A 12,500-nucleotide genomic window follows, 5' to 3' on the forward strand; every position below is an offset into this window, starting at 1 on the left:
TCTTCACGATCCGACCGATCAAGTACCGAACGCACGGCACCTCTGAGTTCTACACACGTTCAGCTCGATGACGTCCCTCGAACTCCGATCCAGCCGAGTGTTGAGGGAGAGTTTTGCCTAAGCTCCGCAATGATATTATTGAGGTGTAATTTGGTGGAGGGGGACACCGCACACGGCTAAAAGATCTCAAGGATCAATTGTTGTGTCTCTGGGGTGCCCCCCTGCCCCCGTATATAAAGGAGCAAGGGGGGAGGAGGCCGGCCCTAGGAGGGGGCGCACCAAGTGTGGAGTCCTACTAGGACTCCCTAGTCCTAGTAGGATTCCACCTCCCATATGGAATAGGAAAAGAGGAAGGGAAAAAGAGAAGGAAGGAAGGGGGCGCCCCACTTCCCTAGTCCAATTCGGACCAGACCAAGGGGAGGGGTGCGGCCACCTTGAGGCCCTTTTTCTTCTTTCCCGTATGGCCCAATAAGGCCCAATACGTATTCCCGTAACTCTCCGGTACTCCGAAAAATACCCGAATCACTCGGAACCTTTCCGAAGTCCGAATATAGTCGTCCAATATATCGATCTTTACGTCTCGACCATTTCGAGACTCCTCGTCATGTCCCCGATCTCATCCGGGACTCCGAACTCCTTCGGTACATCAACATACATAAACTCATAATAAAACTGTCATCGTAACTTTAAGCGTGCGGACCCTACGGGTTCGAGAACTATGTAGACATGACCGAGACACGTCTCCGGTCAATAACCAATAGCGGGACCTGGATGCCCATATTGGCTCCCACATATTCTACGAAGATCTTTATCGGTCAGACCGCATAACAACATACGTTGTTCCCTTTGTCATCAGTATGTTACTTGCCCGAGATTCGATCGTCGGTATCTCGATACCTAGTTCAATATCGTTACCGGCAAGTCTCTTTACTCGTTCCGTAACACATCATCCCGCAACTAACTTATTAGTCACAATGCTTGCAAGGCTTATAGTGATGTGCATTACCGAGTGGGCCCAGAGATACCTCTCCGACAATCGGAGTGACAAATCCTAATCTCGAAATACGCCAACCCAACAAGTACCTTTGGAGACACCTGTAGAGCACCTTTATAATCGCCCATTTACCTTGTGATGTTTGGTAGCACACAAAGTGTTCCTCCGGTAAACGGGAGTTGCATAATCTCATAGTCAGAGGAACATGTATAAGTCATGAAGAAAGCAATAGCAACATACTAAACGATCGGGTGCTAAGCTAACGGAATGGGTCAAGTCAATCACGTCATTCTCCTAATGAGGTGATCTCGTTAATCAAATGACAACTTATGTCTATGGCTAGGAAACATAACCATCTTTGATTAACGAGCTAGTCAAGTAGAGGCATACTAGTGACACTCTGTTTGTCTATGTATTCACACATGTATTATGTTTCCGGTTAATACAATTCTAGCATGAATAATAAACATTTATCATGATATAAGGAAATAAATAATAACTTTATTATTGCCTCTAGGGCATATTTCCTTCACAAGTATCATTTCCTTAGACCATGAGATCGTGCAACTCCCGGATACCGTAGGAATGCTTTGGGTGTACCAAACGTCACAACGTAACTGGGTGGCTATAAAGGTGCACTACAGGTATCTCGGAAAGTGTCTGTTGGGTTGGCACGGATCGAGACTGGGATTTGTCACTCCGTATGACGGAGAGGTATCTCTGGGCCCACTCGGTATTGCATCATCATAATGAGCTCAATGTGACTAAGTAGTTAGTCACGGGATCATGCATTACGGAACGAGTAAAGTGACTTGCCGGTAACGAGATTGAACGAGGTATTGGGATACCGACGATCGAATCTCGGGCAAGTAACGTACCGATTGACAAAGGGAATTGTATACGGGATTGCTTGAATCCTCGACATCGTGGTTCATCCGATGAGATTATCGTGGAGCATGTGGGAGCCAACATGAGTATCCAGATCCCGCTGTTGGTTATTGACCGGAGAGTTGTCTCGGTCATGTCTACGTGTCTCCCGAACCCGTAGGGTCTACACACTTAAGGTTCGGTGACGCTAGAGTTGTAGAGATATTAGTATGCGGTTAACCGAAAGTTGTTCGGAGTCCCGGATGAGATCCCGGACGTCACGAGGAGTTCCGGAGGTAAAGATTTATATATAGGAAGTCCAGTTTCGGCCACCGGAAGAGTTTCGGGGGTCACCGGTATTGTATCGGGACCACCGGAAGGGTCCCGGGGGTCCACCGGGTGGGGCCACCTATCCCGGAGGGCCCTATGGGATGAAGTGGCGTGGGAACCAGCCCCTGGTGGGTTGGTGCGCCCCACCCAAGGGCCCAAGGCGCCTAGGGTTGGAAACCCTAGGGGGGCGTTGCCCTCCCGAGGGGGCATGCGCCCCCCTGGTTGGAAACCCTAAGGGGGCCGTCTCCCCCGAGGGGCCGCCGCCCCCCTCTAGATGGGATCTCCAAGGGGGGCATGCGCCCCCTAGCCCCTATATATAGTGGAGGGGAGGGAGGGCAGCCGCACCCTAAGCCCTGGCGCCTCCCTCTCCCTCCCGTGACACCTCTTCCTCCTCTAGTAGCGCTTGGCGAAGCCCTGCTGGAATCCCGCTGCATCCACCACCACGCCGTCGTGCTGCTGGATCTCCATCAACTTCTCCTTCCCCCTTGTTGGATCAAGAAGGAGGAGACGTCTCCGCTCCGTACGTGTGTTGAACGCGGAGGTGCTGTCCGTTAGGCGCTAGGATCATCGGTGATTTGGATCATGACGAGTACGACTCCATCAACCCCGTTCTCTTGAACGCTTCCGCTCGCGTTCTACAAGGGTATGTAGATGCACTCCTCTCTCTCTCGTTGCTAGATGACTCCATAGATTGATCTTGGTGATGCGTAGAAAATTTTAAATTTCTGGAACGATCCCCAACAGGACGGCACAGCACAATTACGTAGGTGCCCCTGGCGGTTCACATCTGAGGGACACGTGGCGAACATGCAACACATTGGAAGTTGTTCCATGTTCCCACGCACGCCTGGACTGTCCGGTGGTCGTTCCAGCTTGTCCGGGTTTCAAGCAATAAGGATTGAGCATTTAAAACAGATTTAATGTTTGTCTCTGTATCTTCTGCTGACAAGAACGCACAGAAGATATTCGACAGTTTCAATAGAATGCATATGATTTGGATAGATAGATTTGAGGTAGAAGCATAGAGAGGTTAGGGTCCGATCACATTCACTTAGTCCAAAAGATTCAAATGAGAAGACATAGCTATAAGTGAATGCTGTAGAGGACAGAACACTAATTTAAGTATATATCAGAATAAGACCAAATCAACATTGTGAAGATAAACATGAAGACAAATCAATGTTGAAGATAAATCAAATGTGAAGACTTAGCAAATGTAACGCCAAGAGAAAACATTCCAAACAAAAGTTTGCTGGTGGCGTTACCCATCGTATAGGAAGTATTAGACCCAGACACGGCGCACAATTATCATGGCGCTCCGAAGTCAAATTCCGCATTAATGTATTCACACTCAGAGTGTAAGTCTTCATTGATTGAAGATATACATTACTTCGTGTGTTGCACATCTAAGTCATCAACATGCATAAGTGTTAGGATGTGTGCCTGATCACAGGACATTCGAGGATTCCAAGATATTTAGCTCACACCGCAACTTGCAAAACCTTTTCTCATCCAAAGGCTTTGTGAAGATATATGCCAATTGCTCTTCAGTGTTGACGTGTATGATATCAATATCTTCCTTCATGACATGATCTCTGAGAAAGTGATGACGAATTTCAATGTGCTTTGTCTTCGAGTGCTGAACTGGGTTGTTGGCAATCTTGATGGCGCTTTCGTTGTCGCAGTAGAGTGGTACTTGTTTCAGATGGATGCCATAGTCCTTGAGTGTTTGCTTCATCCATAGAAGCTGAGCGCAGCAAGATCCAGCAGCAATGTATTCAGATTCAGCAGTGGAGAGTGATACACAGTTCTGCTTCTTTGAAGACCAACAGACAAGTGATCGTCCCAGAAAGTGACATGTGCCTGATGTAGACTTGCGATCCACCTTGTCACCAGCATAATCCGCATCCGAGAATCCAACTAGATCAAACTTTGAGCCCTTTGGAAACCATAACCTAATGTTGGGGTGTAAGCCAAATATCGAAGAATTTGCTTCACAGCTAAGTGATACGATTCCTTTGGTGCCGCTTGGAATCGAGCACACATGCAAACACTAAGCATGATATCTGGCCTAGATGCACATAAATAAAGTAAAGAACCAATCATGGAGCGGTATACCTTTTGATCGAACTCTTTACCACTAGCGTCGGGACCCAGATGACTCTTGGTTGGCATTGGCGTCGTGTAACCTTTGTAGTCTTGCATTCCAAACTTCTTCAGCCAGTCTTTGAGGTATTTCTCTTGAGATATGAAGATGCCATTGCTTTGCTGACGAATTTGAAGACCAAGGAAGAACTTCAGCTCACCCATCATGGACATCTGGTATTTCTCTTGCATCATGTGTCCAAACTCATCACTGTATTTCTGGTTGGTGCAGCCGAAGATAATGTCATCCATGTATATTTGGCACACAAATAGTTCACCATCATATGTCTTCGTGAAGAGAGTGGGATCCAGGGAACCAGGTTTGAAGCCTTTGCTCTTCAGGAAGTCTTTGAGTGTGTCATACCAAGCGCGAGGGGCTTGTTTGAGGCCATACAATGCCTTGTTGAGCTGGTATACCATATCAGGATGTTTTGGATCTTCAAAGCCAGGTGGTTGTGCAACATACACTACTTCTTCAATCTTGCCGTTGAGAAAAGCACTCTTCACATCCATTTGATACAGAAGGATGTTGTGATGATTTGCGTAGGCTAGCAGTATGCGAATGGCTTCCAGCCTAGCCACAGGAGCAAATGTTTCAGCGAAGTCAATCCCTTCAACTTGAGTGTATCCTTGAGCAACGAGACGAGCCTTATTTCTGACAACTTGACCATGCTCATCTTGCTTGTTGCGATATATCCATTTTGTGCCTATTATATTGTGCTTGTGAGGATCAGGACGCTTGACAAGTTCCCAGACATTGTTTAGCTTGAACTGTTGAAGCTCTTCTTGCATAGCTTGAATCCATTCAGGTTCCATGAAGGCTTCAGCAACTTTCTTGGGTTCAGAAATTGAGACAAATGCAAAGTGCCCACAAAAATTTGCTAGCTGTGTTGCTCTTGAACGAGTGAGTGGACCAGGCGCATTGATACTATCAATTATATTCTCAATCTGTACTTCATTTGCAACACAAGGATGAACTGGATGATGATTTTGCTCTTGCTTATCATTGTCATCCTTAGGAGGATTGTCTTCGGGCTGAGCATTGTCTTCAGGTTGATTAGGTGCAGAAATGATAAGTTCCTCTTCAGGCTATGCTTCAGACGGTATGATTTCTCCAGTTCCCATGAGCTTGATGGATTCACTAGGTGGAACTTCATCTAGCACATTTGGCAGGTGCTCTCTTTGCGAGACGTTAGTTTCATCAAACCGCACATCTACAGTTTCAACCACTTTATAGTGAAAGAGGCTGAAGACTTTGTAGGAGTGCGAATCCTTTCCGTAACCAAGCATAAAACCTTCATGTGCTTTCGGTGCAAATTTTGAAGTGTGATGTGGATCCTTGATCCAGCACCTAGCACCAAATACTCTGAAGTAACTGACATTTGGCTTCTTACGAGTTAGGAGTTCATAGGATGTCTTCTTCAGAAGCTTGTGAAGATAAACACGGTTGATGACATGGCATGCAGTATCAATAGCTTCAGGCCAGAACTTTCTTGGAGTCTTGTATTCATCGAGCATCGTCCGAGCCATCTCAATGAGTGTTCTGTTCTTGCGCTCCATGATGCCATTTTGCTGAGGTGTGTACGGAGCTGAGAACTCATGAGTGATCCCCAATGTATCCAAGTAAAGGTCGAGGCCGGTGTTCTTGAACTCTGTGCCGTTGTCACTTCTGATATGCTTGATCTTGAAGCCATAGTTGTTCATGGAACGGTTGGCGAAGCGTCTGAAGACATCCTGCACTTCAGTCTTGTAGAGAATTATATGCACCCACGTATATCTTGAATAATCATCAACAATGACGAAGCCATAGATACAAGCAGTAGTAGTGAGAGTAGATTAGTGAGTAGGGCCAAATAAGTCCATGTGTAGCAGCTCGAAGGGTTGAGATGTCCTCATGATTGTCTTCGAGGGATGCTTGGCCCTTGTCATCTTTCCAGCTTCGCAGGCACCACACAGATGATCTTTCTTGAACTTGACGCCCTCGATGCCTATGACGTGCTTCTTCTTTGCGAGAGTGTGCAAGTTCCTCATGCCGGCATGCCCTAGCCTTTGATGCCAGAGCCAGCACTCTGAAGCTTTTGCTAGAAGACACACGGCAAGCTGCGGTCCTGCTGAGAAATCTACCATGTACAGATCATCTTTCCGATACCCTTCAAAGACTAGAGACTTGTCAGATTCCATTAGTACAAGGCAACGGTATTTTCCAAATATCACAATCATGTTCAAGTCACAAAGCATTGAGACAGACATTAAGTTGAAACCAAGGGATTCAACAAGCATCACTTTATCCATGTGCTAATCCTTTGAGATTGCAACTCTACCTAGACCCAATACCTTGCTTTTACCAGTGTCAGCAAATGTGATGTGACTCTTGTCAGATGGACGTAAGGTTGAGTCCATGAGAAGACTTCGATCACCAGTCATATGATTAGTGCATCCGCTGTCCATAATCCATTCTGAAGCATGAGGTGTCATACCCTACAGTACAGTTAGGGGGATAGGCTTCACCAAGAGTATTGTGAAGCATAAACATTTGACGCACAAGAGGATTATCAAAGCTCAGATCAAGGTTAGGACTGATAGGATGATTGGCAAGCGATTCAGGAACAACATACACAGTAAGACCATTTGGGCATTTTATCTTGCGCCCTACAAGATGTTTTAGGTCCCCAGCATTAGCATCAGACGCCTTTGATTTCCGGCTGGAGACCTTTCCCTGCAAAAGAAAGTTAATTCTTCTTAACCACCCACATCTTCAGGGGTGGCTTAGAAGCAATGAGTCTAAGTGCAGCATCTGAGAACTTCGGCTTTGGAGCCCTAGCAAATAGCCTTGCAGTAGGAGAATAATACTCATATGAATAAGCAGAAAAGTTCTTAGTTTTATGAACATAGCGGTTTGAAGACACACGCTCATATTCATAAGTTTGAGTACGATTTCCCTGCAAAACATTGGCGTTAGGGTGACTTAGTTGAGTCATGTATCTGTATGAAGCCTTTGGACCATATGAAGCTTTTGGTCTGGGATTTGTCTTCTTCCCAGGCGGTGTCATGATGACATTCACAGGAAGATTCTCAAGACAACTTTTGGGGACCGAGATCTTCTTCATAGGTGGCCCATTCCTGCAGTTAGTACCAATATACCTGGCAAACACTTCACCATTCTGATTCTTAAACATTTTATAGTTTGCATCAAAGGATTCATCAATGATAATAGGGTTAGCACAAGTGAAGCCAGATAAGGTGGATGGATCCACTGAAGGTTCCTTTGCAGCAACCCATGTGGTTTTGGGGTACTGCTCAGGCTTCCAGTAAGAACCATCAACGTTCATTTTCCTCTCGAATCCAACACCCTCTTTCCTAGGGTTTCGGTTCAGAATCTGCTTTTTGAGGACATCGCACAGTGTCTGATGCCCTTTGAGACTTTTGTACATCCCTGTTTCAAGCAATGTCTTCAACCTAGCATTTTCATCAGCAATAGTAGTGGTATCCTCAGCAGAGGGGTTAGTTACCACATCAACAGTTGAAGATATTGCAACAGTAGCAGCAGTAGAACATTCAGCAACAGAAGTAGCGTTATCATGCTCAAGGCATTTTAAACATGGTGGTTCAAATCCTTCCTGAGCGGGACTGATCTGTTGAGCGCGAAGTGACTCATTCTCTTTTTGAAGATCTTCATGAGCCGCTCTCAATTTCTCAAGCTCTTGCTTCCTTTGAAGATAATCATAGGAAAGCTTTTCATGAGTGGTTGAGAGCGTTTCATGATGACTTTCAAGTTCCTGGTACTGAACATGAAGATTTTTTATGTCTTCAATTAAGGACTGAGATCGGGTCATTTCCGCGTCCAACAGGTCATCGCTTTTGTCTAACAGTTTTTGAGTGTGTTCCATAGCTTTCTGTTGTTCAGTTGCAATTTTAGCAAGTGTTTTGTAGCTGGGTTTGGATTCACAATCAGATTCATCTTCACTTGATGTTTGAAAGTAAGCATTGCGTGATTTTACCTTGGCACCACGTGCCATGAAGCAGTAGGTGGGAGCAGAGTCGTCCTTGTCATTAGCATCAGCGTTGGTGACGGGGCCATTGTCATCAGTGTTGAAGATGGACTTGGCAACGTAGGCTGTAGCTAGAGCCAGACTTGCAACGCCACGGTCGGACTCCTCCTCAGACTCCACCTCTGCCTCCTTAGAAGCAGACTCCTCCTCTGAATCCATCTCCTTGCCAACAAAAGCACGAGCCTTGCCAGATGAGCTCTTCTTGTGTGATGAAGACTTGGACGAAGACTTGGAAGAAGACTTTGAGGATTTCTTCTTCTTCTTGTCATCAGAATCATATTCCTTGCTCTTCTTCTTGTTGTTGTTCTCATTGTCCCACTGTGGACATTCAGAGATGTAGTGTCCAGGTTTCTTGCACTTGTGACATATTCTCTTCTTGTAGTCATGAGTGGAAGCTTCATCATTTCTTGAGCTGGATCGTGAAGACTTCCTGAAGCCCTTCTTCTTAGTGAACTTCTGGAACTTCTTCACAAGCATAGCAAGCTCCTTTCCAATGTCTTCAGGATCACCAGAACTGCAGTCAGATTCTTCTTCAGATGAGGAAACAACTTTTGCCTTCAAAGCGCGAGTTCGGCCACAGTTTGGACCATAGATATCTCTTTTCTCAGATAGCTGGAACTCATGTGTGTTGAGCCTCTCAAGTATGTCAGACGGATCGAGTGTCTTGAAGTCAGGCGCTCTTGTATCATTAGGGCAAGGGTGTCGAACGAGCTGTCAAGTGATCTTAGGAGTGTCTTGACGATTTCATGCTTGGTGATCTCAGTGGCGCCGATAGCATGAAGCTCATTTGTGATGTTAGTGAGGCGATCAAACGTGAGCTGGACATTCTCATTGTCGTTTCTCTTGAAGCGGTTGAAGAGGTTGCGAAGAACACTGATCCTTTGATCTCTCTGGGTTGAGACGCCTTCGTTGACCTTGGAGAGCCAGTCCCAGACTAGCTTCAACGTTTCCAGAGCACTCACACGGCCATACTGCCCTTTGGTCAGATGACCACAGATGATGTTCTTGGCAGTAGGATCCAGTTGAATGAACTTCTTGACATCAGCAGGGTGACACCTTCACCAGTCTTGGGAACACCATTCTTGACGACATACAAGAGGTCGACATCAACGGCTTCAAGATGCATGCGCATCTTATTCTTCCTGTAGGGATATTCAGTTCCATCGAAGACGGGGCACGCAGTGGAGACTTTGATTATCCCTGCAGTCGACATAGCTAAAACTCCAGGTGGTTAAACCGAACCACACAGAACAAGGGAGTACCTTGCTCTGATACCAATTGAAAGTGCTAGTTATCGACTAGAGGGGGGGTGAATAGGCGATTTTTATGAACGTCTTCAAAACATGAGAGTTTCGAAGACAAACGATAGAAATGAACCTATAAACATGCAGCGGAAGGTAGACTACACTAAGCAAGCCATAGTCAAGTATTCACTGAAGTGAAAGCACGAAGACTAATAGCATCTAGGTAGTAAAGATCAGGATGCAAGATAGTATGAAGCCAAACAACAATAGTAGTCACACAGTGAAGTCAAACAGGTAGTGCAAACAGGCAATGACTTCACGAAGACAAACTATAAGTAAAGAGAGGGAGAGGATAGAACCAGACACTTGGTGAAGACAATGATTTGTTGGACCAGTTCCAGTTGCTGTGACAACTGTACGTCTGGTTAGGGAGGCTGAGATTCAACTCAGAAGACCGTGTCTTCACCTTATTCCCCTTGAGCTAAGGACACCCAGTCCTCGCCCAATCACTCTGGTAAGTCTTCAAGGTAGACTTCCAAACCTTCATAGACTTCGTTCACCGGCGGTCCACAATGACTCTTGGATGCTCAGAACGCGACGCCTAACCGGCTGGAGGATTCACAGTCCTCAAGTGTAACAAGTCTTCAGGGCACGCGGACAGAAAGACTTCAGTGATGCCTAACACTCTTTGGCTTTGGGTGTTTGGGCTTTGTCCTCGCAAGGATTTCTCTCTCTCAAAAGCTTCGGAGGTGGGTTGCTCTCAAACGAAAAAAGCCGTGCACTAACTCTGAGCAGCCACCAATTTATGGTGTAGGGGGTGGGCTATTTATAGCCACTAGGCAACCCAACCTGATTTGTCCGAAATGACCCTGGGTCACTAAGGAACTGACACGTGTTCCAACGGTCAGATTTCAAACACACGCGGCAGCTTGACTTGGGCTACAAGTAAAGCTGACTCATCCAGCTCTGGATAAGATTTGCTCCCATTGTCTTTGCTCGAAGACATGGGATTTGGTTGAGCATCACTTCAGTCACTCTGACTTTGTTCACTGGGACCCCACTTAACAGTACGGTGGTTCCTATGACTCAACAAACAAGAAAAGGAAACAACGAAACAACTAAGTCTTCGCGCTCCATAGTCTTCACACGATGTCTTCTCATGTCATAGTCTTTAATGTGAATATCTTCACATACCACCATTGTCTTCAATGTCTTCATACTTTTTAGGGGTCATCTCCGGTAGGTAAACCGAATCAATGAGGGACTACTACATGTGTTATCTTGCAATTCTCACAAACACATTAGTCCCTCAACCAGGTTTGTCGTCAGTACTCCAAAACCAACTAGGGGTGGCACTAGATGCACTTACAGGGTGTCCTACCTTCGATGGGGCGGACTACCCCTACTGGAAGAATAAGATGCGAATGCATCTTGAGGCAATTGATAACGATCTATGGTATGTTGTGGAAAATGGTGTTCCCTCAGTCACACCTTCTGTGAACGCTGCTGATGTGAAGAGATTCGAGCAACTCGATTCCCAAGCGAAGACCATCATATATGGCCATCTGAGCAAAGGACGGTATGGAAGAGTGAGTGCTTTGGAAACTGCTAAGCTTATCTAGGATAGGCAATCCAAGGTCAACGAAGGAGTCTCAACACAACGTGACTCTCGAGTTGACGTTCTTCGCAATCTCTTCAACCGCTTCAAAATACTCGACAATGAAAACGTTCAGCAAACCTTCGATCGCCTCACTGACATCTCAAATGAGCTTCAAGCACTTGGTGCCACTGACATCACCGACCATGAGGTGGTGAAGAAATTGCTGAGATCGCTTGATTCCTCATTTGATACTCTGGCACTGATGATACAAGAACATGGAGATTACAAGTCACTTGATCCCACTGATATCCTCGAGAGGCTAAGCACTCATGAGTTCCAACTTGCTGAAAAGAGAGATCTCTATGGTTTGAGCTATGGCAGATCACGTGCCCTGAAGGCCAAGGTAGTCTCTGAATCTGAAGGTGAAGATTCTGGTAGTAGCCTTGGTGATCCTGAAGAACTGAGCCAGGAGCTAGCACTGCTCGTGAAGAAATTCCAGAAGTTCTCAAGATGCGGTCGCTTTGGAAAATCCTCAAGGAGCAATAATTCCTCTTCCAGTGACTACAAGAAGAGGCTATGCCACAAATGCAAGAAACCTGGTCACTATATTCAAGATTGTCCTCAGTGGGAAAAGGAATCAAAGAAGAAGAAATACAAGGATTACAGTTCTGATGATGCTAAGAAGAAGAAGAAATCTTCAAAGTCTTCATCATCAAAATCCTCAAAGTCTTCAACTCACAAGAAGATCAGCTCCAAGAAGGCTCGGGCATTCATTGGCAAGGAAATGGACTCTGAGGCTGAATCTGAGGAACATGAGGAAGAGGAGGCATCTGAGGAGTCAGAATCTGGTGTGGCGAGTCTAGCTCTCGCTACTACGTTCGTCAGCAAGTCCATCTTCAACACTGAAGAAAATGGCTTCACCAACAAGGCTAATGAAGGCGATGATGACTACGCTCCCACCTATTGCTTCATGGCAAAAGGTGCCAAGGTACTCAAATAGCCCTCCTCTAAATCAAGTGAGGATGAATCTGATGAAAACCTCAAGCCTAGCTACTCTAAACTTGCTAAGATTGCTGTGAAACAACAAAAGGCTTTTGAAAAGGTTCAAAACATGCTAGATAAAAGTGATGATATGTTGGGTGAAGAAATGGATCGCACTAAAACCCTGACTGAAAATGTTCAGAGACTTCAGTCTAAGTTTGACAACCTTCAAAGTCATCATAACACTCTCTTATCTGATCATGAGAAGCTTTCTTATGAATTTATTCAAA

This window comes from Aegilops tauschii, chromosome 4 (genome assembly GCF_002575655.3).
Source record: "Aegilops tauschii subsp. strangulata cultivar AL8/78 chromosome 4, Aet v6.0, whole genome shotgun sequence".
NCBI classification, from domain to species: domain Eukaryota; kingdom Viridiplantae; phylum Streptophyta; class Magnoliopsida; order Poales; family Poaceae; genus Aegilops; species Aegilops tauschii.